Here is a 27,348-nt window from a genome sequence, read left to right as displayed (position 1 = left end):
CTCCACACGTGTTGCATTGTACATAATGAATAGCTGTGTTAACCCTTCCATAAATACCACAAGCCCTTGAAAAAATGATTTGCTCAGTTTTGTTTTGCTTTCAGTTCGCAATATGATCTTTGGGAAATATTGTTAGAACTGAGAGTCAGTGGTATTACAGGGTAAGCCTTTTGCTTAAGTATGATTTTTGAAGAGTGGGGTAAATTAAAACCTGCAGTGTTTGGGTTGTGTCAGTAATTGTTACAAGCTTTCACATGACCTACATAGACAAAAAGAAAACAACGATGGTAAGATAATTTCCCATCCCCTCATAGTCAGACTTGTCTTCTTGCTTAACGATGGTCATGACTACCTAACTCTGAGAACCCCTGTTATAGCCACATTCTAGATGTGGCCAGTCAGATTGTAAACTTCAAACAAGGGAAAATTTATAGTTGCCTGGCCTGTTGAGTTCCTCCAGCATCTTGTGTGTGTTAGTCAGACTGTGAACTCCACATTTTTGAGTTGGGCGTATGGCCTTCTCAACATTTTGCCAACCAAGGCTGGCCCAAAGATGTTGGATCATAAGATATATGAGCAGAATTAGGCTTTACGGCCCATAACACCAGTCTCCTGCCTATGCTTTGTAACCATTAACCCCCGTACCAATCAAGAACCTACTAATCCCGGCCTTAATTACACTTAATGACTGAGTCTCAACAGTCCTCTGTGGCAATGAATTCTAGATTCACTGTCCTCTGGCTGAAGAAATTTCTCCTCATCTCAGTTGTTTGGATTAAAGGTGTGGCCATTTTGCATTGTGCTTGATACTCTGATAAAACAGAGTCTGTTTTGTCAAGCAGGGCTCCAAATGTTTTGTTAAGAGAAGGATCCAATTGGATTTAGCCTTCCACACTCCTTCCTTGCCAATCATACTTTGCCAGAGTAGTTGCTTTGATGTAGAGGCCTTCTCAGAATGATCAGTTTGTCTCCCTCTGGAAAGTGAACAAAGATGTTGCCCCCAAGTTTGACGCCCTTCTTGCTTTTCTCTGAAGCTTCCAGAGACTGAGGCTTGTGCACTGATGACTGCAGTCTGTTGATTCTGATTTAGAATGAACTAAGGAGTCCTAAGGGTTTCACTAATTCAGAAGGAAAAGTAACAGCTACTGGACTAGCTCAGTCTTGATGACGTACACTGCACAAATACTATGTTGGGCTGGCCACCTCGTCCACATTCCTGACACTGTTCTCCCAAAATGGACCTTCCATTACAAGGTCTGTCATGTTATAGGGGATAGAGAGTAAGATTCAAAGTTCTCCTCAAATTCCTCTTGAAGTGCAACGTTCTCTCTGATTGCTGAAAATCCCTGATGCATGACTACTCTGAAGTCAGGATGGTGTTGAAAAGCTTGATGCTTTAGAAACATACAACAGCTCTACATAGGTGGAGTGTACTACCTCACAAACTGCCTGCCCTATAAGCCACCTCTTGGCTCACTTATGGGTTCTCACCTCAGAACACAAAATAACAGAAGGGAAGTAAATCATCCTCCATCCCACGGGGGTGGGGGGATCGGAGGGAGAGGGAGGGAGAATGAACAAATGAACATTCCCCTGCTGATTTGCAATTTTCTACAATATTACTTGCAGAATAAACTTTACATTTATTCTTTATCATAACGTCCTAGATCTGACTGATACAAACTTATAGCAAGTTGAGGCCATGTGATCTGTTTCAACAGTTATATAGAATTCTAATAATAATCCATTTTAAATTTTGTGACAATTTGCCTGATTATTATTGGACTTGGAGAACTGAAGTCTTTTTTTGAATGGTGGAGACACTCAGATTTTCTATCAGAGAAAGACCACACACACAAGGTGCTATTAACTTGTCATAAAGGCTTGATATTTAGTGGGTGAAGTTTGGTAGATGATAAATCCACAACCTTGGCCTTGGGTTTCCAAGTCACAGATTGTACAGCTGCAGATGTCTCGCCAAATCCCAAGGATTTTGTTAATATATGTGCCCTGTACATTACTTTCATTTCCATTGTCACCAGTTGAGATTCGTGAGTTCTGTCCAGCAGACCCCCAAGTTCATTCAGCCTCTTTTATAAAGCCCTGTTGTAGTCTTGAATAAATTACTTTGAGGGAAAGCGAGCTTTTGAATGTCAAGTCTTTTCAGTTTGTGGTCCAGCCGAAGGGTATCAGCCCGAAATGTTGACTGTAGTTTTTTATATAGATGCTGCCTGGCCTGCTGAGTTCCTCCAGCATTTTGTGTGTCATCTTGTATTTGTTTATTTTTAATTGAGATGATGTTTTTTTGACACTCATGCTATAAGACTTTACACTTTATGAAGTTTTGTATAGTATGGTATTGTATTCTGAAAACTTGAGTGCTTTGGAGTGGTGACAGACAATGCTATTTTACTTCACATCAAACCCTTGGAACGTTTCCTAGTTTATTAAATTATGCATGATGTTGTGGGAAAATAGGGAGGCAGAATATCTGTAAGGAAAATACTAAATAATGTTTAGCTAAAAGTAATGATATTTTATTTAAAATGCACTTGAATAGTAGCAGAACCTGCAAAGAACAAAAGCCAATTATTTGGTATATGGAGGATTTGTTTATTATTTGAACGGGTTGTTTCCCCATTGTGTCCTAGCCAATAGTTATCCCTTAATCATTGTTACTAAATCAAATAACTTGATCATCCTCAAATTGTTTTGTGACACTGCAAGTTGGCTATACATGTCCCATGGTACATACAACAGTGACTATAACATAGGCATTATAAAAAAGCATTTTTTAATCTCGTGTATTTATGAGGCCATGTAATGTTGTCAAGACACATCACCAGCAATACACAAGTGTCTTATTCCTTAGTGGAGAGTTGGGGAACACAAATATAAAACTTTTTCATGTAGCGATTACTTGTCATCTGGAATTTGCTGCCTGTAAGGGTGGTGGTAACAGTCAATTAGGACTTTCAGGTGGGGATTGGATAGAGTATTAGGAGGGAATGATTTTCAGAGTTGTGAGTGAAGTATACTGAATGTTTTGTTGCGCCTGGGCCATGACAATTCTATGACTGCGGGCACCACAGTGGCGTAATGGTTAGCGCGATACTAATGCAGCTCGGGACATTGGAGTTTGGAGTTCAATCCTGGCGTCCTCCATAAAGAGTTTGTACATCCACCCTGTGGAATGTGTAGGTTTTCTCCGGGTGCTCCAGTTTCCTCCCACAGTCCAAATGTGTACCGGTTAGTAGCTTAATTGTTCATTGTAAATTGTCCCGTGATTAGGCTAGGGTTAAATAGGGATTTGCTAGGTGGTGTGCCACAATGGGACATGCCAGAACGGCCTATTCTGCACTGCATCTCTAAATAAAATAAAAATAAATGGATTTCTGCAAGTGGTGCAGTATTTTCTGGGCCTCATTAATATTCTTCGTGCATGTAGCAAACATATTGTATTTAGCTTTTCAGCATTTCCTAGAGAGGATAAAATGAATTTTGTATCATTTAATTGCTTCAGACATTGTGGTTTCTGAAGTGAATGTAATAAATTGGCAGTTCATTGCTGTGTTAGATCTGATGAGTGGGTGGTTTGCTTTCAAAGAGTAGGGTTTTAACTTGAAAATCAATCATCTATGATACAAGTGTCACTGTGTTAAACATTATTTATGGATAATTTTTGGTGTGGATGAGATCTGAGGTTGCCTCTTGTATGAGAGAAGTGTTCATTTCCATCTATTTAGTATTGTGATTTAAAGATCCCTAAATTTCTGGTCAAAGGAACCCCTAGATTTAATTGAATTTAATAAATTAAAAAAAGACCTAAAGCCTCTCAAGTCTACAGTGGAAGGGTTGGGGAGAGAATCTGGCTTTTTGGAGTTTTAACATTGGAGCACTCCATTTTAACTACATTAGCTGTGTTTTAGTATCTGGAGAACATACTTGACCTTGCTGGTGCCTTGCATTTGCTTGTACAGTAATGTGATAGTTTTTCTACAGTTACACAATAAACTTCCAAAACTAATTTCATTGCACATTTCTTGATCCAGGGGTTCTTAACCTGGGGTTTACAGACCACTGTTAAGAGGTTGAGAACCCCTCTAACTTGATCCCTCAGCTCAGATTTTCTCTCATTGAATAAAAATTGAATTAACTTTATGACTTACATCCTTCACATACATGAGTGAAAATGTTTACGTTACGTCTCCGCCTAAATGTGCAATGTACAATTTATAGTAATTGTAAATAATAAAAATAATACAAGTTAATCACTTTATTACTTTGAGATCTTGCTGTGCTTTAAATAGTTGTGTTAGCCATAACAATTGCTGCATTAACTTCTGTGTAAATTATTTCCTCTTTCGGGTTCCATTTGTAAATTTTAATAAGCATGTAGCATGTGTTAGAGTATAATTAAAATATGTGGTAGGCCAGTCAATATTTGTAAAGCCAGAGGTTGTTCTGACCAAACATGTGAATCCCAAATACAATGTCTTTTCACTTTAAAGCTGCTTGATGAAATATCAGTCCTCTCCCCTATTTACTTTTTATTTAATTATTTATGTACGGATAATTTATAGGACGTTGTATACTGGGTCTACCTGCCAGTTCTAAACAGAACCAATAGTACTTAGCCATTGAAACAACAGGAAGTGCTGGACTCACGGCATGTGCTGTTGTACAAGGAGCTCATTCTTGCCGAGATCTCACTGGGGAAATTGCCTCTCATGTCTGGTGTCAGGTCTGACCTATCACAGGATCCAAGACTTCCATTAATTTTAGTGGGGGTTGTAGGACGTCAGATGAAGAGGCAAAGTGGAAGGGAAGCAGCTTTAATTAAAATGTCAGTTCAATAAAATGATGGCAAATTTAAAACTCATATGTTCAAAATGATTTTTGACTCATTTGAATTTTGTTGGAAAATGTAAGAAACTCTTAATCACTGTCTTCCCTCCACGTGCCCAACTCCACGTCATTTTATAAACTTAAATGATTGTTCACTATTCAAATTCTGTTATTATCTTACCTTTGCTTCACGTCATCCCTGACATAAATGCAGGAGACTAGTCATCTGACCTGTCTCATTCCTAAGACCCAATGGTACTGTGTAAGAACGGCATTTATATGTGAGGACAGGATATGGCCTCACTGTTCCCTGCTCTTCAATTTTGCATTGGGAGACAGCCGAGGTAACTCAGATTCTAGATGCCAGGCCAGCTGTCGTTATTGTGTTGCACCTCATTTTGGTGCACCATCAAGGAGCATATATGGCCCTTAAAAATACCCGGCTTTGCTTTGATGGTAGATTAAAAAGCTGAAAACCACATTCATTCTGGTCATGTTGTAAGCTTTATGCATACTGGAAAAGTATTGTTCACCGTTTCTCTGAGGCTTTTGGGAAGCGGTGGGAACCAGACCCGTTCATAGCCATCCTTGGAGCAACAAGCTCCCTATCTTCAGCCAATATGTATGAAAAAAATGGCTGTATTATTTGGAATGGTGATTGCTAAGAAGTTAACCCTACAAATGTGGAAAATGGACTCTGTGCTTACGTACGATCTGTGGCTGAGAGAACTAGCAAATACTTTACATTTGGAGAGACTGAGACTATGTAATGAGGACAGAGGACACATCTTTGAAAGGATATGGGGCCCTGTATTGGACTTTCTTACGGGGTGAGGGCTGAGGTTTTTTGGTGTGGTGCACCTCTGCTCTGTATGTTTACTTTTGCCTTTATATTTTTCTCCCTTTTGCTGCTCAATATTTAATTTGATTTTGTTATGGTTGTGGTTTTTGTGGATGTGCTGTAATTTTTTGTGTTTTTGTTTGTTTGTAATAAATAAAAATAAAATAAAATAAATATTTTTTTTTTTAAAGCTGAAAACCTAAAATGGGAATCCAACCCCCTCAATCCAGGAGATGAGAGACAGACAACCAGTTTGCTCTTGAGAGGCTGATCATATCTTATAGAGGCTGCTTAGCTTCATTTTCAGTATGTTCCTTGACCTGTTTGGCCTGATTTTATTGGAATTAAGGGAACAAAGGTATAAGGGAGAAGGTATAAGAGATAAGGTATAAAGTACAGTTTTTGAAGGCAATGAGGTGTTTTTATGTAAACATTGTAGTAATGTGGGAAAGGAGGATGCCAATTTTAGAAATAATAAGCTCCCATGAACACAGTTTTTCCAATTGCTTTGTCCCTTGTACTTTCTCTGAATCAAACTGCAGATGTCTGTTCTTTGTTAAAATTTATAGAAATCTAGTTGAGAAGGGATAACAATTAAAGTCACCTTTAAAACACTATCAACCCCTTGTTATTTATTAATAGCTTTCATCAATGTGAGAACTGTTCTTTTGTGCCCAGGCATGCCTTCCTTTATCTCAGCAGGAAATTCCCATTGACATTTTTAAGCCGAGTTTGTGCAAGACTGCAATTTGGGTCAGAGCCCAGTGGAACTGTCAGCTGCTCAGTGTAGATGGGAAAGAGGCCAGATCACAGCCAGTTTCAGCCAGCTTCTATAGGTGAAATCCTGCCTCCTGCTTTCCTAGCTGTTCCCAACTTGTTTCTTTATATTTACTGTAAACACATTAAACCTGAAATGTGTTATTGGCACGATGGCTTTTGACGCAATCCTACTTCAGCAGGCTTTAGTCTGTTGGAATGGGTTTTTCTTCATTGTGAGTCCTTTTAGTTCAACTTCGAAAACAAAGAGATGTTCCAAGTAAAATTAAAATTTGGAGGCAAGTCTGTTGCAAAAAGAGCACATGCTATTTTTAAATCTTAAGCAAAATAAGATTGCAAGAGTAGAGAGAAAATTTACAACGATGTTACCTGAACTGGAGGACCTGAGTTATAAGGAAAGATTGAATAGTTTAGGACTTTATTCCTTGGAACGTAGAAGATTGAGGGGAGATTTGATAGAGCTATACAAAATCATGGGGGGTATAGATAGGGTAAATGCAAGAAGGCTTTTTCCACTGAGGTTGGGTGAGTCTAGAACTTCTGGTCATGGGTTAAGGGTGAAAGGTGAAAAGTTTAAAGGGAAGATGAGGGGAAACTTCTTCACTCAGAAGGTTGTGAGAGTGTGGAATGAGCTGCCAGCACAAGTGGTGCATGTGACCCGGATTTCAACATTTAAGATAAGTTTGGATATGGCTATGGTCCAAGTGCAGGTCAATGGTACTAGACAGTTTAAATGGTTTGTCCCAGACTAGATAGGCCAAAGGGCCTGTTTCTATGCTGTACTTTCTGCGACTCTGTAACTCTAAAACTCTGGTGAGGCAACACTTGGAGTACTGTGTCCAGTTCTGGTCGCCTCATTATAGGAAGGTATAGGAAGGATGTGGAAACATTGGAAAGGGTACAGAGGAGATTTACCAGGATGCTGCCTGGTTTAGAGAGTATGCATTATGATCAGAGATTAAAGGAGCTAGTGCTTTACTCTTTGGAGAGGAGGAGGATGAGAGGAGACATGATAGAGGTGAACAAGATAATAAGAGGAATAGATAGAGTGGACAGCCAGCGCCTCTTCCCCAGGGCACCACTGCTCAGTACAAGAGGACATGACTTTAAGGTAAGGGGTGGGAAGTTCAAGGGGGATATTAGAGGAAGGTTTTTTACTCAGAGAGTGGTTGGTGCGTGGAATACACTGCCTGAGTCAGTGGTGGAGGCAGATACACTAGTGAAGTTTAAGAGACTACTAAACAGGTATATGGAGGAATTTAAGGTGGGGGGTTATATGGGAGGCAGAGTTTGAGGGTCAGCACAACATTGTGGGCCAAAGGGCCTTTAATGTGCTGTACTATTCTATGTTCTATGTTAAACCAGACAACAAACACTGGCAGATGAGAAGGTAAAGGAACTAGTGGAACAATTAAAATCTATATCCCTGGTTGCTAGTTAGTGCTGCTGTTGTAGAACTTCAGTGCCCTAGGTTCAGTAGTGATCTCCGGTGGTGTCTGTGTTGCACTTGAAATCCTCCCTTTGACTGTGTGAGTTCCACCGGGTGCTCTGGTTTCTTCTTCCAATCCCAAGGATATGCCTGGCAGTAAAATAGGTATTATGTGTGGTGGGAGTGAGTTATTTAGTAAGAATACAGAAGCTCAATTTTCGGGAAGAGTAGGATTAAGGGAACAATTCAATACTCCAGCATGGGTTCATGCTATAAGACAATACAGTGCCACTAAATGGTTTTGACAAGCAAGTCTGGATTTGAAGTTTAATGTGGGACAACAGTTGGAGGTGTGGGTAAGTTTCCTCTAAATGTTAAAACCTATCTGAATCTTTCTGCCACCTCCCTCCACTGCTGCCATTCCCCTGTGTTTCAAAAGTGCTGGTCAAAGTTTTTTTTTCTGGATGAGCTCATACTTCCTGCAGTTAAATGTCAGGAAAACCAAAGCCATCATCTCCATCCCGTCTGTGGTCATTTATCTCCAGTTGGATCAAACATCCTGCATCAAAGTAAATAGATTAAGTGAAAACCAAAAAAATTGCAGACGCTGTAAACAGTCAGCAGGTCAGAAAGCATCTTTAGAAAGAGAAACAGAATTAACATTTTAGGTTGAAGGCCTTTTGTTCACACTTTCTGAGATGTAGCTGGGAATAAGCAACAGCAAGCATGCACTCTGCCTCATTTTGTCTGCCTCTACCATCATCCACTTTCATCAGACTCCTAACTCTGCCTCTCCTCCTCCCCTATCGTGCTTTATCTGCCTGTCATCCTTCCCCTTGCCCACTCCATTCTCAGTTCACCAATCACCTACCGGACCTTTCTCCCTGCACTCCCTCTCCCCTTTACACTGTCAATCTTCCTTCTCTACACTGAGTCCCAACCCAGGATTTCAACCTGAAACACTGACAGTTCCTCACCCCCTACCACCACATCTGCTGCCTGATGTGCTGCGTTTCTCCAGTGCTGGGATTTGTTGCTCCAAATCCCAGCAGCTGCAGCCTCCTGCGTCTTCAGGTGACACTGTATTTGAGGTTTAAAAAGTATGGGAGCTTCTGGGTCTTCTTAGTAGGCTGCAATCATAACAATCTATTAGGCACCCGGCAGGGGTTAATAAAGAGAAGCACAGTCTTAGTGGAGCCGCCATTATATGAGCGGACAGCAATACCAGGGAACAACAGGAATTCTGCAGATGCTGGAAATTCAAGCAACACACATAAAAGTTGCTGGTGAACGCAGCAGGCCAGGCAGCATCTCTAGGAAGAGGTGCAGTCAACGTTTCAGGCCGAGACCCTTCGTCCTGACGAAGGGTCTCTGCCTAAAACGTCGACTGCACCTCTTCCTAGAGATGCTGCCTAGCAATAGCAGGGTCAGGCTTTGGCTCAACAAGCTAAGGTGAGAACAAGCTTGGGCAAGCACAGGTGAAAGTTCTAAGTAGGTTTCTAGTAAGTTGTTTTTTCTCTGTTACTATATAGCTAGTGCGCTGAGATTGGGTCCAGAGTTAGTGGTATGTTCCTTGTGAGAGACGTAGGAACTTCGGGAAACCTCCAAAGCTGCAGCTCCTTAGAGACCGCGTTAGAGAACTGGACTTGCGTATGGGAAAATGAGGTGCTAGATAGGAGCTACAGGGACATAGTCACCCCTGAGTTGCAAGAGGCAAGTACCTGGGTGATTGTCAAGAGAGGGGAAGTGAATAGGCAGCCAGTGCAGAGTACCTTTTGTGGCTGTTCCCCTCAATAATAAATATACTGCTTTGGATACTATTGAGAGGGGGCAACCTACAAGAGGAAGCTGCAGCGACCTGATTTCTGGCTCTGTGGAAGGTGGGGGGAGAGAGGAGGAATGCAGTAGTGATAGGGGATTCCATAATTAGAGGAGCAGGCAGCAGATTCTGCGGATGAGAAAGAGACACCCAAATGGTATGTTGTCTCCCAGGTGCCAGGATCAGGGATGTCTTGGATCAGGTATTCTAAAGGGTAAGGGTGAGCAGCCAGAAGTCATGGTACATATTGGTGTCAAGCCATAGGTTGGAGATCCTGAAGAGAGGATATAGGGAGTTAGGTAGAAAGTTGAAAAGCAGGACTTCCAGGGTAGTAATCCCTGGAATGCTGCCTGTGCCGTGTGCCAGTGAGGGTAAAAATAGATGAATGCATGGCTGGGGAAATGGTGCAAGGGGCAGGGTTTGGGATTTCTAGATCACTGGGATCTCTCCTGGGGAAGGTATGACCTGTACTAAAAGGATGGTTTACACCTGAACCCGACGGGGACCAATATTCCTGCAGGCAAGTTTGCTAGAGATGTTGGGGAGGATTCAATCTAATTTGGCAGGGGAATGGGAACCAGAGGGAAAGGGCTGAGGATGGAGCAGTTGGTATACCAGTAGGTGAGACTGTGAGGAAGGACAGGCAGATGATAGGGCAAAATTGCAGTCCATGGGATGAGGTCAAGTGTAACAGGGTCAAAATCAAATAAGGGTATTGAATGCAGGACTGAAGGTGCTATGCTTGAATGCACGCAGTATACAGAATAATGTAGGTGATCTTGCAGCGCAGTTAGAGATTAGCACTTACGATGTGGGCTTCGCTGAGTCATAGCTGAAAGAAGATCATAGTTGGGAGCTTAACATCCATGGATGCACATTGTATCAAAAGGATAGGCAGGGGGGTGGGGTGACTCTGTTGGTAAATAATGAAACAAAATCCTTAGAAAGAGGTGACAGGATCAGAAGATGTAGAAGTCTTGTGGGTAGAGTTAAGAACTGCAAGGATAAAAAGACCCTGATGGGAGTTATATACATGCCTCCAAAAAGAAGCCAGGATGTGGGCTACAAATTACAATGGGTAATAGAAAAGGTGGGTAAAAAGAGCAATGTTGTGACAGCCATGGGCGATTTCAATATGCAGGTAAAATGGGAAAATCAGTTAGAGAGAGAATTTGTAAAATGCCTACGAGATGATTTTGTAGAGCAGCTTATGATTGAGCCCACTAGGGGAATGGCAATTCCAGATTGAGTGTTATGCAATAACCCATATTTGATTGGCGAGCTTAAGGTAGAGGAACCCTTGAGAAAGTGCTTGGGAAGCTGAAAAGTCTGAAGGCAGATAAGTGACCTGGATCAGATGGACTACACCGCAGGGTTCTGGAAGAGGTAGCTGAAGAGATTGCCGATGCATCAGTAATGATCTTTCAAAAGTCACCAGATTCTAAAATGGTTCTGGGGGACTGGAAAATTGCAGCTGTCTACTATATAAGAAGGGAAGGAGGCAGAAGAAAGGACATTTTAGGCCAGTTAGATTGACTTTAGTAGTTGGAAAGTTGTTGGAGTCTATTATTAAGGATGACGTTTTGGAGTACTTGGAGGTGCATGACAAAATAGGCTGAAGTCAGTATGGTTTCCTTAATGGGAAATCTTACCTGACAAATCTGTTGGAAATACCAGGCGGGATGGACAAAGGAGAGTCAGTGGATGTTGCTTATTTGCATGTTCAGAAGGCCTTTGACAAGTGCTATATATGAAGCTGCCTAATGAAATAAGTTCAAGTTCAGGTTTAATTGTCATTCAACCATGAATATCCATAAATGCAGCCAAACAAAACAGCATTCCTCTGGGGCCAGGGTGCAAAACAGTGCCACCAGTCGTACATAACATAAGGCACGTATAGCAAATATAAGACAGCAGTAGACGTACAGTCACACACAAAATAAAATATAGTTCAAGTCCCAGAGTCCATGAATGTTCCAGCAGTCTGCAGTCAAACACAATACAGCTGGTCCTCTGCTTACCAAATACTGGAGGGCAGCACCTTTGCCAGCCTGGATGCTGTGACACACCACCTCCAAAAGTACAAAAAAGGTGCATTTTTACAGAAAATGTACTAGCTTGGATAGAAGATTGACGAGCAGGAGGCAAAGAGTCAGAATAAAGGGGGCCTTTGCTGGTTAGCTGCCTGTGACTAGTGGTGTGCTGCAGGGGGCCAATGTTGAGACCACTTTTTCTCACGTTATATGACAAAGATTTGATTAAAGGAATTGAATGTTATTGTGTCCAAGTATGCAGATTATATTAAGAAAGCTGGAGGCACAGATAGTGTTGAGGAAGCAGGGTGTCTGCAGAAAGACTGACAGATTAAGAGAATGGGAAAAGCAGTGACAGATAGACTATAGTTTAGGGAAGTGTATGGTCATACACTTTGGTAGAAGGAATAAAGGTGTGGAATATTTTCTAAATGGAGAGAAAATTCAAAAATTAGACTTAAGAGTCCTCGTGCAGGATTTTGTAAAGGTTAACTTGCAGGTTGTGTTGATGGTAAGGATGGCAAATGCTATGTTAATATTCATCTTGAAAGGACCAGAATATAAAAGCAAGGATGTAATGCTGAGTCTTTATAAAGCATTGGTAAGACCACGCTTGAATATTGTGAGCAATTTTGGGCCCCTTATCTAAGAAAGGATATGCTGGCATTGAAAAGGGTCTAGAGGAGGTTCATGAGAATGATCCGAGGAATGAAAGGGTTAATGTATGAGGAAAAATTTGATGGCTCTGGGCCTGGACTGGCTGGAGTTTAGAAGAGTGACAGGGGATCTCATTGAAACCTATTGAATATTGAAAGGCCTAGATAGAGTGGACGTGGAGAAGATGTTTCCTATAGTGGGGAGTCGGACCAGAGGGCACAGCCTCAGAAAAGAGGGGCATCCATTTACAGCAATGAAGGAAGAAAATTCTTTAGCCAAAGGGTAGTGAACCTGTGGAATTCATTTCCACATGGCTGTGTGGGCCAAGATATTGGGTATATTTAAGGCGGAGGCTGAGAGGGATAATAAATCAGCCATGATGGAATAGCGGAATAGACTCAGTGGACCAAATAGTCTAATCCTGCTCCTATGCCTCATAGTCTGATGACATTTGTGCCGTTGGCTGAGCCTTGCCATAATATTGACACGGATGGTTTTGGATGTGTAGCTAAACATAATGGTGTATTGTACAGTTGGCAGATTGAAGTGTAAATTGGGATATATTGTTAATTGGACAGTATCAAGAGTTTGGAATTGTCTGGCTAGTGTCCTCACCTCGCAGAGTAGCAGGAAAAAATTGCATTAATGCTATACCAAGGAATTTTCAAACTAATTTCTGCAGGTTTTTGCTATACTGCTACAGATTTTGGTGCTTTTAGAAGTTCTTTTAAAATCTCCATGGGTTGTTCTGGTCTTTAGTTCACAGACTCTGTAAGTACAGAGCAAGAAAGAGAGTGAGGATGCTCAAAGTGGGTTATGTCCTGAGGATGGAGCAAGCTTTACTCAGGATTTTTGGATACTGAACTTCAGCAAAGAGCAATGGTTGCACTCATTGAGGACACCTCCACTGAAATAAAAACAGAGAATGCCAGGGTACACAACAGGTCAGAGAGCACCTGTGGGGAAGGGTAGTTGAGAGACCCAGGATGGTCATTTAGCTGAACTTTGACTTGGTTTCTCTCTCCACAAATGCTCCCTGACTACATGGTATCTCCAGCATTTTAAAATTTGTTTCAGATTTTCTTTATTCTATACTCTTGCACAGATCTGCCATCAATTGTAGTGACAGGTCCAGTCCCAGTATGCCTGAACCATGTAGCACCCGCGAATGTGATCAGGTCAATGTAGTTATAAACTCTGCATAAACCGGGAGCTGAAATCTGCAACATCTCTCAGTTGTCCATCCTGAAAGATGATGCCTTCTACTCTGTGCATACATAATTCTTCATTCTTTGATAAGTTTTAGGCTGAATAAGTGCAGGATTTTGGAGGATTGCTGGCTTCCCTATAGTATGAAAAGCTATTGACACCCCCTGTGTTTCTTTGTGAATATAGAAAGTAAATTTTGGGATGCATGAGGGTTCTGGTTCAACACAGTGCAGTTAGTGTATAACCAAGCACCATAGGTCCAATGTCCAGAATTTTGGCAAGCCGTCTATTGTGTTTCTTCAATGGAACCACAAGTCACATGGACAATTTAGTGACAGACTGCCTTTTGAGTCTGTGGCAATATTATATTCACCCCTCAAAATGTGCTAGGGCAAACAATTAGGTTATTGAAACAATAATTTTGTTGCCTAGACAGCAGTGAAAAAAGTTTTGCTGTACTCAGCAGAGCAGGTCTCATGATTTCTAGTGGTCTGTTATTTGTTTTAATGCAAGGACTCTTCAATTGCCAGCTAACAGCAGGGGGACAGGATGGGGAAGGGAGGATGGAAGCTATGTGCCCCATTTTTGGCAGCACTACCCCTGAATATCTGATCTGAGCTTGAAACGAGTTTACAAAATTCCTATTCATTAGTATTCTCAATTCTCAATTTCCTTCAGTCACTAATGATCAAAGCTAAAAACTAAGTTTATCTATTGAAGTGTGCCCAATATTGTATAGATGTGGTCTAATCACCCTTGTGGGTTTCTTCATTCCAGTTCTCTCCCTTTCTTTAACAAGGCCTCACACAGTGTTATTACAGTAATAAAAGCCCTGCGGTGTGTAAGATGCTGTGCACTACCCTATCTTCTGGGGAGCTGACACCTGGCCTGTCTTTTCTCCCTGGCAGCAGACGGCTTCTGTCCTTTGAATCACCATGTGTAGATCCTGTCCGTTAGCTAACCTCTAAGTTATGAGCTAGTCCCGGGGGTGTTTTAATCCAAATTACTGAATGCCTTCGCCTTCACACTCATCTTGCTCCTCCGTGGTTGCTTGGCCTGCTTCTGTGTTTTAGATATCTAGAGAAAGCAAAGGAACATTAAGCTGGAATGGGTGCAGAAAAGATTCACAAAGATGTTACTGGGAGTAGAGGGTTTGATTTATAAGGAGAGGCTTGATAGGCTGAGCATTTTTCCTTGGAGAATAGGAGTCTAAGGGGTGACCTTACAGAGATATATGAGGTGTAAATAAAGTGAACGGTCACTGTCATTTCTCCAGAATTGTGAAGTCTAAACTAGAGGGCATAGATTTAAGGTGAGAGGGGGAAAATTTTAAATGGATCTGAGGGGCAACTTCTCTACACAGAGGGTTATGGGTACATGGAATGAGCTGCTGGCAGAAGAGATAGACACGGGCACAACCGGAACATTTAAAAGACATTTGGATATGTACACAGATAGGAAATTTTAGAGGAACAAAAGCGGGCAAATAGAACAGCTCAGGTAGGGCTTGTTTCCATGTTGTTCAACTCAATGACTTCATGATAAGGATAGGATTTGGGAAGGAGTAACATATGCATATTTAGGATGGAGAGAGGGGCATGTGCTATGTCAGGTTCGGTAGGAGATACAATAATATTTCACGGTTTCAACCCAGCTGTTGGGAATGGGCTTGACAACCGCAGGTTGACTTATAGCAAGCTGAAGGTGATGAGTCTACACCCTTTCTCCCCAGTCAGCAGATAGTTGTGTTTTCACCCACTTTCCAATGAGAGAGGGGATTGTGTCATGAGAGCCATGTATCTTTTTGTGTGATGTATACAAGATGTTAAATAGTGATGTGAGTCTTGCAACTCTATTGGATATTTGTTGTGAGGATATGCTGAAGCACTGAGTATTACATATAAGCTCTAAAGGTGACTGATTTGATGAAGGTGCATTGAACAGTTTGCAAGGCTAAATGTTGTAGTTGGTTGCACATGGTGTTTGAAGATGCCTCACTGACCTTCACAAGGGAAATGCAGTCATTGGATATATGCAGTCATTGAGAACACTGCTCCTCTCCCACCACTGAATGCCACAGCCATGTCCTCACAATGCACTTATTCTCCCCTCTCTTTGCTGTCTGTGTTTGGAGTATCTGTGGCTACTAGCTGAAACAGGCCAGTTTGTCAATTTTTCACCACTACAACCAAGGCTTTGGGTATAGCATCATGAACCAAGGAAACAGCTCTCTTCTCCCTTGTGACTTTTTTTTAAATAAAGATTTGTTCTTTAGGCTTTTTACTGTCTCTACCATGTTGCTTTTGTAGTTTATTGCAAGTTTTACATTTCTTACGATTAATAAAAGTCTTTACTCGTCCTGATAACTCTTTCAATCACTTGGACATTATCTCTAAATCAGTAGCAGCCATTTTCTGGATCTTAATAAACTTAACATTGTTGGTATATTTCATCTGGACTTTTTCATCAATTTTATAAAACTGAGATTTACTCAGCTGAGGGCTCTTAGTAGGCTTCACAACTTTGCCGTTGTTTTGATTCAATCTTAATTAATACATATTTTATATTACTTTGACCAAAATCTCAAAGTATTAATAGATTGCAACTGAAATTTTAAGTTTTCTGTGCTAAGGGCTCCACTAGCTTGCACATACATATTTAATTATTTACTGGCTTGCATGCATTTAATTTTTTTTTAATCCATGCTCTGCTGCTGGTGTGTTTTTTTTTACTTCTTTTACGCCTTGCCAGCTTGCGTATTTAATCCATTCTCGACTGCTTTGCACATGGCTCTATCGGCTTGCATTTCTTTTCTGCAGAGCTTTTTTTTTCAAAGTAGCAATGCAGCAGTTTTTCACTCCTAATTCCCGTCCAATGATGTTGAAGCCAAAGTTAGTTTTCTCTCGGACAAATTGTAATTTAAGAGAAAGTTAGGCACCAAAAATTCAAAGTTAAAGTACATTTAGTATTAAGTACATAAAGTATGTATACTTTATACAACTTTGAGATTCAGCTGCTTGCAGGCAGCCACAAAACAAAGAAACCCAATAGAACCCATTAAGAGAAAAGAAGACCGTTAAACATCCAATGTGCACAGAGAAAAAAATTAAAAACACACAAACAATAAACGTAAGCAAATAGCATTCAGAACTGAAGTTCACAAAAGTGAGTTCACACTGTGATAGTTGCAGGCCAAAGCCACAGTTCAGTGCAGACATGAGCAAACCTTGCAGAGTAACGGATTGAAATTCAGTGGTAGAGACGAGAAAACCTCGTGGAGCAGGGATTTGAACCAACCCGTCCATCACCTCGGGTCCCGACACCCTGCCCTTTCCAATATGGCCTGGTGCTTAAATTGTCCAGACCTTGCTGTCAAACCCAGACCCTGCTGCTTCGATATACCCTCAGGCTGATATCCTGCCACCTCAATTCAGCCCAGCGCTTAAAATGATCAAACCTCGGGTCTTTCCTCGCTCTCAGGGTTGGATCCGGGCCCCTCCACCTCGATTCTGCATCACCTTGATTCTGCCGAATTGAACTGCCTCCAAGTTTGCTCCAAGAATGGCCAAGCATTGTCTCATTGTCTCCGGCCAGAACCCAGTGCTTTGATTCACCCCGTACACACCACGCCGCAGGCATCCTGCACCTTCAAGACTTCAGTTCCCACTGCAAAAATGCCAGATCGTACAGGTAGTTCAAAAGCTCAACTCTGACAGGAAATTTACGGTTTGCAGTGATTGTTTAGCAGAAGAAGTGCGATTAATGAAGTATTTAGTTGTTTATCTGCCACCAGCAAGTGGTCACTGAGCTTCGCCAGCGCCATCTTAAACTGGGTTTCTTAAACAACATTCCATTTTGTCTTTGATTGTTCCAAGTACTAAATCTTTGTAACCATTCTTTTCCGACATCAAATTGTTGGATTCTGATGTTTTAATCCAAGGGTTCTTTCAGAAATCAGGAATGAGGCACAAAACTTGTTGCTCCATGATTGATTTATTAAGTATTGATAAAACAAGGAGAAATTGCAACAAACAGTGATAGAGGTCAACTAAGTGAAGAGAAAGCCAAGATCTAAGATGGCACTGCCTTATAGTCAACTATTCTTATACTACAGAGATAAGGAAAACTCTACTGAAATTTCTAGATAAGAGTTAACCAATGAGGTAACTTTTATTCAATTAATGCCATACTGAGAAGCTTCCAGTATTATACGACTAGGGGAACACACTTAATTTACATAGACATACTATTACCACTACGAAGCATACTAGGCAATTACTTGTATATAAGTAATACTATAAAACACAAGCAGATATTTGATTGTTTAGCTGCAAAGAAAATATCAGTTAAACAGTCTAATCTAAGAATTAGACAGTTGGATCCAAAATTTACTTTTCCCCAGTCAGCTTCAGTCCCAGAAATCCTACCAGCACCTGTTGTAACTGAGGCTAATGGCTTAGAAGTGAAAGCTGCCTCTGTGATGGTGACCCATCACAATTGGATCCCCAGCTGAGAGAATAAGTCACTGTGGTACCTGTCAGCCCATAGTCCGTACCCTGGCAGCAAACTGCTCCTGTCCTTTGATTTACTCGGACCTGACCCAACTGCACAGCACTCACTAAGTCCAAGGTTTTTGTGGAAATGTTGTGTCATTTGCTTAATTTTACATTCACATGAATAATGCTTTCAACCCTCCAGACAAAACTGTGCCAGGATTGTTTTCAATTATTGCTAGCACTTGGTGGTCAAATTCTTTCTCTTAATGAGCTAAAAGCCTACATTTTTAACCATCAACCAAGGATTTTAATTTTATAAAGCAATAATTGCACTCTTTGATGTTCCTGTGAGACTTAGGAAGATGGAAATAATCATTGAGCGTGTGTAGCAAAAGTAGAAACGGAGCGGTGCAGAAACAGATGTAGTGGTGGTAGGGAGGAGAGTGCCGTGGACTAGGAGTATGAAATTAAACTGTAAAAATGAATTTGTTGTAATCTTTGCTGTTACAAAGACCTTCTTACAGTTACTTGGATTTGAAATTTAATAGACCTGACACAGAGGATGTAAATATTAAATTTGTCTCTGCTGCATTCTGAATATTATGTATTGCAAAGGTTCGAGGACCACTAGATTTAAATCAAGAATACATCATCTTCACTTCCCCAGCACCAAGCACTGATCATGGCCTAATAGATTTTCATTTTTGTTTTTAACTGCACCTCTTTCTGCTGAACAGAAATATAGCCCACCCTTAATTGTTCAGCCAGACTGTACCAGCCATTCACCCGCCCCACGTCACCGTCTTGTTGATAGGCTGCAAGCACACACGATGTCACTGAACACTGTGCTGAGGTGATCTCACCACTTGGACTCTGGACCGAGCCACACCAAGCACCATGAAGGGAATAATCATGTACCCCTAACATATCATGAAATTTATAACCTGCACAAATAATGAACTAGATCGAGGTTAAAGGTATGTTACAGAAATGAATCAGGTTCTGAATTTCCATCATCAGAACACAGAAGCCCATTAGACACCCTACAGATAGTACCGACTTTCATCTGTATTTGTCTAATGGTTTATTGCTCTTATTAATGACTTGGTTCTAAGAAAAGATTCCTGACAATAATCTTGAACTTCCTGAGAAAAATATCCACCCTCTCTGGCATACTTGCTTCAGAGTTTCTGACTATATTCTGTTTCGAATTGTGCAAATCTCTATTTGCTGCACTGCATTTTGAATCTAAACAGTGACATCTATTGAATTAGCCCTATTAGCTGATTCTTTGGATACAGAGTAATTCATCTCTTCGTTCTTATCTATGCTGTCTGTCAGATTTGTACGTCAGCAACCAAACTATCCAGCGTTCTAGTAATAGTCTGGATGCAGCACTAGAAAGCTGAAGCACGATTTCAGGAGATAGAACTCCATTAATTTAGGGTTGCACCATAGCTTTTCAGTTAATTTGCCAAGCAATTACCACTTTATTTGTTCCATAATTGGTTTAAATAAGTTAAAGGTTGCCTCTTAAACTGCTTGTGTTTCCATGCTGAGGGTAGTGTTCTATAGACAGGGAATATTGCCAGAGAAAAAGGTTTTGTATGTGCTGAGTAACTTATAATTTTCGGTTAGTTTGTCAAAATGCTGCTTTGACTACCCCACAGTAGAGAACAAGTTTAGGCCAGATCCCTCTCCTGCATGTAAATATTAAATGAATTAAGTAATATTCTTTATGACTTGGATTAAATAGCAAATTCGCACTGGTTTTCTAGATGAAAATTTCCCACTTGGATAAAGTTTTATTCATGGCCTCTGTGGAACATGTTGTGAAGAACTAATCAGAGCCTTTAGAATCAGAACAGGTTTAATATCACTAGTATGTCATGAAATTTCAAGCAACACACTAGAGATGCTGCCTGGCCTGCTGCGTTCACCAGCAACTTTTACGTGTGTTGCTTGAAATTCCAGCATCCGCAGATTTCCTCGTGATGTCGTGAAATTTGTTGTCTTTGCAGCAGCAGTACAATACAATACATAATAGAGAGAAAAAAAACTCTGAATTAGAGTGTGTGTATACAGGTTTCCCCCGCCATCCGAAGGTAGAGCGTTCCTATGAAACGGTTCGTAAGCCGAAATGTCGTAAAGCGAAGAAGCAATTACCATTTATTTATATGGGAAAATTTTGTGAGCGTTCACAGACCCAAAAATAACCTACCAAATCATGCCAAATAACACATAAAACCTAAAATAACAGTAACATATAGTAAAAGCAGGAATTATATGATAAATACACAGCCTCTATAAAGTAGAAATACTTCTCTACAACGATTGCCTGCACAGATCTCCATAGTGAAAATCTCACGCAAATGCTCTGGGCAGAAAATCTCATGCAAGCGCTGTTGGCATAAACACGCTCTCCAGTAACCTTTAAACTATGAAGCTGCCAAATCTACCAAATAACACGTAAAGATACACAGCCTATATAAAGTAGAAATAATGTATGTACAGTGTAGTATCTCTTACCGGAATTGGGAAAACAGCGCCGAGCACACTGATAATGGTGTGTTAGACTGAGTCATCGCAGGCTGGGTGGTGCAGTGGCTCCCACCCTCCGGGCCACTGACCCAATACATTGCCGCAAAGAATGCAGCAGTAGCCGGGAGGCACACAGTACATCGTTAAGAAAAAAGCCGAAATAAACATGCTAATTAATTAGGTGCCGCCAACACATTATTGTCGGCCCAGATCAGAGGCGATGCAATCGGAAATCAGCACTGATCTGGGCCGACAATTACATGTCGGTGGCACCTAATTAATTAGCATGTTTATTTCGGCTTTTTTCTTAGAAGATGTGCTGTGTGCCTCCGGGCTACCGCTGCGTTGTTTGCGAATCGGTACAGTATCTGTCCAGGGCCCGGGTGTTGGGGTGGTGGGACACGGGGGTATCATCTCATCGTCGATCAGGGCAGGCAGCTCATCTTCTCCTATGACTCCCCTCCTCGATGTCGAAGGTGGAGGTTCGTCGTCAGCTGTGGATGATGTGGAAGGCTTGCTTGACTGCTGAGCCTTGCGCATTTTTCTATCATACAGTTGTTTGTAAGCACTCAAACCATCCTGAAAATATCCCCTAAACCTACGTACCCTTTCAAGATTAAAGTCGTACTTTATCATTGCAGCGAAAATCTCATGCAGTTGCTTCACTTTCTGCATTCGGTTTGATTGTTATCCTTTCCTCTTCCAATTGCATCAGCTCTTCATCTATCAGTTCTTGGTCATGGGATGCCAAAACCTCTTCAACATCATCTTCGTCAACTTCCACAAGCCAAACTCACTTTGTCCTTGCTTCGTTCAGCACGATCAAAACGCTTAATTATGTCTAGTTTTACGCTAAGTGTAACATCCTTACTCTTTCAGGCTTGCTAACGGCTGCTCAATGCAATGTGTTTCAGCAATGCCGTTCCGAATCTGGGGCAGAGCGGCTGCTCAGGGCGCGCGCTGCCTTTTATCGCATGCTGATTTTTTATCGCACGCTGCCTTTCTTCGTAACAGTGAAAACACCTTCTGAAAGTGAAAACAGGGTACTAATGTAGGTCTTTCGTAACAGGGAGGTTTCATAAAGCGAACGTTTGAAAAGCGGGGGACACCTGTATATAAGATAGTTAAAGTGCAAATTTTTTAAAAAATAAATTATTAATAAGTAGTGAGGTGGTGTTCATGGGTTCAATTCAATGTCCATTCAGAAATCAGATGGCAGAGGAGCAGAAGCTGTTCCTGAATCATGTAGTGTCAGGAACAGCTTTCAGTCTTAGTTCAGGGTCTAAAGCTGGAAGGGTAAGGAATAATAGGTGTAAATATTGGCAACTCTGTTCGTAGAGTCATAGAGCACAGAAACAGGCCTTATGGCCTATTTCGTCCATGCCAATCTATTTTTCTGCCTAGCACCATCTTCCTGCACCCTGACCAAGGCCCTCAATACCCTTCTCATTGATGGATCTAGTCAAGCTTTCCTAAGTGTTACAGTTGAACGTGAATCCAACAGTTCTGCTGATAGCTCATTCCACAGTTGTACCATGCTCTGAATGAAGAAGTTCCCATCAGATTCCCCTTAAATATTTCACCTGTCACCCTAAACCTATGACCTCTAGTTCTAGTGTCACCTCATAATGTTGTGTACTCTATAAAGTCTCCCTTCATTCTCCTACAACCCAGGGAGTAAAGTCCTAACCTATTCAAATCTTTCTCTATAGACTCAAGAGTCCGTACCCAGCAACGTCCTTGTAAATTTTCTCAGCACTCTTTCAAGCTTATTCATATCTTTCCTATAGGTAGGTGACCAGAACTGCAGGTAATACTCCAAATTTTGCCTCACCAGTGTCTTATTCCCAGACAGAATTAAGACGATCGGCTAAATGTGTATGTGAATGTACATCATCAAGTCTTTCCATATTCCCTAAAGAAATAGTTGGAAGCCATTCAGCCCATCAACTCTATCCCAGTTTACAAAGCAATCCCACTTGATAACCTGGAATGCAATCTTTCATGTAAGTCTACCCCTAACACTCCCAGTAGCATCCTATGCTCGGGATCATTTGCAGTGGCCAATTAACCCTTCTGAGCAGTATACCTTTGAGATGGGGAGGAAACAAGCCCCCAGGGGAAATCAATGCAGTAACTGGGAGAACATGCAAATTCCTCACAGACACCAGAAGAAGTCACAATCAAACATGTGTCTCTGGAGCTAAAAGACAACAGCACCCCTGTGTCATAATTTTGGCCTTGGCAACACACTGCACGCTTCAATAACCATTCAGAGAATACTGTTTAGGGCCGAAACGGCAGCACAGTGTTTATGTACTTTAAAATAAATTATGTACTTTGCCCTTGCAGGACTGAGGGCAAAAGGCAGAGAGAACCGGCAGACTTAACGGAGTAGATGCCTGGGGCAATTAAATGGAAAGCAAGAAGAGAAAGGAAGAACATAGTTGGACTGATTAGTACGTTTATAAAAGGCACAAAAATGTGTTGAATGTAGCATTGTAGACATAGAGAGACTTCATGGTTAGCATGGGCAACTGGGCCAAATGGGACTGTTCTATGCTGTAAAGTTCTTTGATTCTTAGGAGGGAGTGCTTTTGGCTCTAAGTAGTCTGAGTAGTGGAGGCTTGTGATGGGGAAGGGGGTAGGTTGAAAGATTAGGGGGTGGGTAGTGTGAGTTTTTAAGAGAGATCACTAGATAAGGTAGGGCAACTGAGGGGTAAAAGATAAAGATTTAGCTCTAGACACACATGTTCAATTCGGATTTCCTCTGGTGTCTGTGTGCAATTTGTATGTTCTCTCAGTTACTGCATGGGTTCCCTCGGGCTTGGGTCATCTCCCCATCCCACAGACACACTGCTTCAAAGGGGACAGGGAGCTGAGGAGTCCGGCTTTGGTCCTGCATTGCATTGTTTAATACCTAATTGTCCCAGGAAAGAGCAGTGTTTTCAGATTTCTGGTGCAATGTTCCAGAATAAGTATTGGGCATAGAATGATATTATTTGAAATGTGTTAGAAATAAGAACAATTTGTCACTTGGAGTGGGCACGTGGCCAAGTGGTTAAGGCATTGGACTAGCGACCTGAAGTTCGTGAGTTTGAGCCCCAGCTGAGGGAACGTGTTGTGTCCTTGAGCAAGGCACTTAGTCACACATCTGCGATGACACTAGTGCCAAGCTGTATGGGTCCTAATGCCCTTCCCTTGGACAACGTTGGTGTCGTGGAGAGGGGAGACTTGCAGCATGGGCAACTGCTGGTCTTCCATACAACCTTGCCCAGGCCTGCGCCCTGGAGAGTGAAGACTTTCCAGGCGCGGATCTGTGGTCTCGCAAGACTAACGGATGTCACTTGGAAGTGCCCAGTGGAATTTCCTAAGTGACAGAAAGTGACCCAAAAATGGATATTGTCATGTTTTATATTGCAATATGTTCATGAAATGAACACTGCTACTCAGTCCAATTTCCAGTGCAGAGCTTCTTGTGACTCTTGCTATATATCACCTAGCCCTTGTCCCACAAAGATCATTGGTCACCACAATCCTGTCAATACCACACGAGAAAAAATGTTGTTTCTTCAGGAAAACCTTCTCCATTTATCATGGAGCATTAATAATTGACAGGCACAGTTGTATTGATATTGTTTAGCCTAATTGCTTAGTCACCAATTGTAAATTGCTTTCACTTTGGAAGTGAATCAAAATGCTTTATAAATAATTCCGTTTCTGCTTTGATTAACAGATTTGTTTGATGCCACACAGTCTACGTCAAAGGAAGTATTTACACACAGAGAAAGACCTATTATTGGAATTACTGGAATCCTTGTGTAGTGCTAGCACAGCTATACCACACCACATGCACTCCCACATATATAGCTATGCAGTTAGTCGCAGAAATTTGCAGTTCTAAAAATCAACATAAAACAATAAGGAGTTGAGAAAGGATGAATTTAATAGCAATTGTTGTGGGCAACATTTTACACCCACCATTTTGATAATAATGTTCTTAATTCAGGTTGTAGGCTCTTATTGCCTTGTTTGTTGCATTCCTATGTTGCACACAATCATGAAATAGCTAAGATTAACATCTCCATGAATGGAAAGCCTGTGATGATTTATTTCTAGAAGATATTTGTTCTTTATTCCAGGTTCTTTCATCTTGGACTGAGGATGAGCAGATTAAATGTAAGGCTGTAACTGATTAAGAAGCTGGAGAACAAAATCAAGTAGATTCTTGCAGAGTCATCATAGCTTTTTTAGTTACATAAAATCAAGGCAATAGTTTAATAGCCCAACTCTTGTCTATGGCCAAGTTGACACCATTGGAATAACAAGCAGAATCAGAATCAGGTTTACTTTCACTGACAAGTGTAGTGAATTTTCTCATTTTGTAGCAGCAGTACAGTGCAAGTTATAAAATATACCCTAAATTACAATAAGTTATATAAGAAAGCAAAAATAGTCAGCTAATGTTCATCGATTCATTGTCAATTCATAAATCTGATGGCAGAGGGGAAGAAACTGTTCCCAAAATGTTGAGTGTGAGTCTTAAGGCCTCTGTGCGTCCTTCCTGATGGTAATAATGTCTTGGGTGGTGAGGGTCCTTAGTGATGGATGCCGTCTTTTTGAGGCATCACATTTGTAAGATGTCCTTCATGATGAGGAGGCTAGTGACTATGTTGGAGCTGACTGAGTTTAAAACCCTCCGCGGCCTTTTCTGATCCTGTGCATTGGCTCCTCCATACCGGATGGCGATGCAACCAGTTAGAATGCTGTCCATAGTACATCTGTAGAGATTTGTTGGAGTGTTAGGTCACATACCAAAGCTCCCCAAACTGCTAATGGAATGTGGCTGCTGGTGTGCCTTCTTCATAACTGCATCAATATGTTGGCCCTGGATAGATCTTTAGAGGTGTTGACATCCTCAAACTTGAAACTGCTCATTTTTTCCACTCTGAACACTTGATGAGGACTAGTGTGTATTCACTCAACTTCCCCTTCCTGAAGTCCACAATTATTCCCTTGATCTAGCAACCTAGTTCAATGCTAACTGATCATTATTATTAATATGAATGGTAGATTTTACATTTCCAGTCTATTGTGATGAGCCTTATATAAGCTTAATCATGCCATTGCCCAGAAAGTGCAGACTTTTAATTTCTGATGCATTTTTCACCTCAGCCCCAAACCTCCCTGTTCTAAATCCCTCTGGTTCTGTCTGTGTGGAGTTCTCACATCCTCTACATGGATTTCCTTCCACATTGCAGATGTGGTTTCTTAGATAAATTCGACCCTGTAAATTGCTACCAGTGTGTATGTGAATGATAGAATCTTAGGGGAATTGATTAGAATATTGGGAGAATAAAATAGGGTTAGTGTATGTGGGAGCTCGATCATCAGCATGGACTGAGTGAACAAAAGGAACTTGCTTCCATGCTGTAGGAATCTACGTATGCAAACAAATCAACTCTGGTGTGTTCTGCACTGGATAACTCAGCACCAATCCATGTGAATTTACTCACCAAGTCATTTGGTGCAGGATTACTTCCTCAAACAAATGGGAGAAGGAGATGAATTTTTAATTTGACATTGCTATTGGATGTCATTTAATGAAAATTGCCGATTATGATGAGAGTTTCAGTTAATAAATGCATCTTAAAAAATCTAATCTTCTCTTCTCACTGAGCATGATAAATCTCTAAAGTTGTGCATGTCAAGAGGAATTTGATTCAATTCAAGTTTAATTGTCATTTCAACCATACATGAATTCCATGAATTAGCCAAATGAGACAGCATTACTTCAGGGCCAAGGTGCAAAACATAGTACCAACAGCCCCACACAGCACAAAGCACACATAGCACATACAAGATGGTAAGCACATGTAAGATATCAGTAAAATACAGCCACAAAAAAAATACTCCAGACCCTGAGTTGATTCATCAGTGTTGGAAATATATTCTGATTTTTGGACTAGTGAAATATAAAATGGTTGTTCAGATTTCTTCCAGACTGATATTACTGTTTAAATTCTTTCTCCTGCCTCCTTGATGTAAATATTTAATTACACCAAAACCTCTGAAAACCTCCATGAATTCATCCCAATCCTATGTGTACGTTGACCTGCAGTCTGGGTAAAAACCCTTTATCCAATTTTATATTTATTCCTACTTTGTAATACAGAGAAGTACAGGTATTGCATGTTTTCCTGTGGGGGGGTGGAGTGGATGTTGAGGGAGGGGAGCTGTGTACAGGAGGAAAACTGATTTGGAGGTAGGTTTGGACCTTAATTAGCTGCGGTTCCATTGGAAACTTCCAGAAGACGACGATAAAGCCCATTTCCAAATCCTAGCCCATTGAAGATGCGAGGGCCAAGCCACAAATGCAAGGCAAGAGCTTTAAAGACCAACTGGAATGTTGAAGTCTGGCCTTTCTTTAGACTGGTGAGGGGGCTGGAGCAGACAGGCATCTACTTTGAGTATAGATGTGCTTTGTTAATGTGATCCTACAGGGAGTCCTATCCCTTCATGGAAAACTTGTTAAAATAACAGATGGGACAGGGTACCTTATCTGCTAAATTGGACAGAATTGCTCATCTCAGGGATTCTGTTGTACCATGCTGGAATCTTATTGGGCAATATAAATATTTATGATGTGTAGGAATATGCAACCAATTGACTCTTAACTAACAAGAATAAGCAGAAAC

The 27,348-nt window shown here is 41.2% G+C and overlaps 1 protein-coding gene and 1 long non-coding RNA gene across 5 annotated transcripts in view; one reads left to right on the top strand and one right to left on the bottom strand.

The window, feature by feature from the left end:
• The window catches only part of LOC140202680 (proline-rich protein 5-like), a 134,836-nt gene that overhangs the window by 91,342 nt on the left and 16,146 nt on the right, over nucleotides 1–27,348 (top strand). The gene's annotated exons all lie outside the window — the stretch shown is intronic.
• LOC140202682 (uncharacterized) overlaps nucleotides 24,607–27,348 on the bottom strand; it is a 71,289-nt gene continuing 68,547 nt past the window's right edge. Inside the window, exon 7 of the long non-coding RNA XR_011887161.1 lies at nucleotides 24,607–25,431. This is a non-coding gene — a long non-coding RNA (uncharacterized lncRNA). The remainder of the gene's footprint in view (nucleotides 25,432–27,348) is intronic.

The sequence above is a fragment of the Mobula birostris genome, chromosome 9 (genome assembly GCF_030028105.1).
Source record: "Mobula birostris isolate sMobBir1 chromosome 9, sMobBir1.hap1, whole genome shotgun sequence".
NCBI classification, from domain to species: domain Eukaryota; kingdom Metazoa; phylum Chordata; class Chondrichthyes; order Myliobatiformes; family Myliobatidae; genus Mobula; species Mobula birostris.
This window is presented reverse-complemented; position numbering and strand designations above follow the sequence as displayed.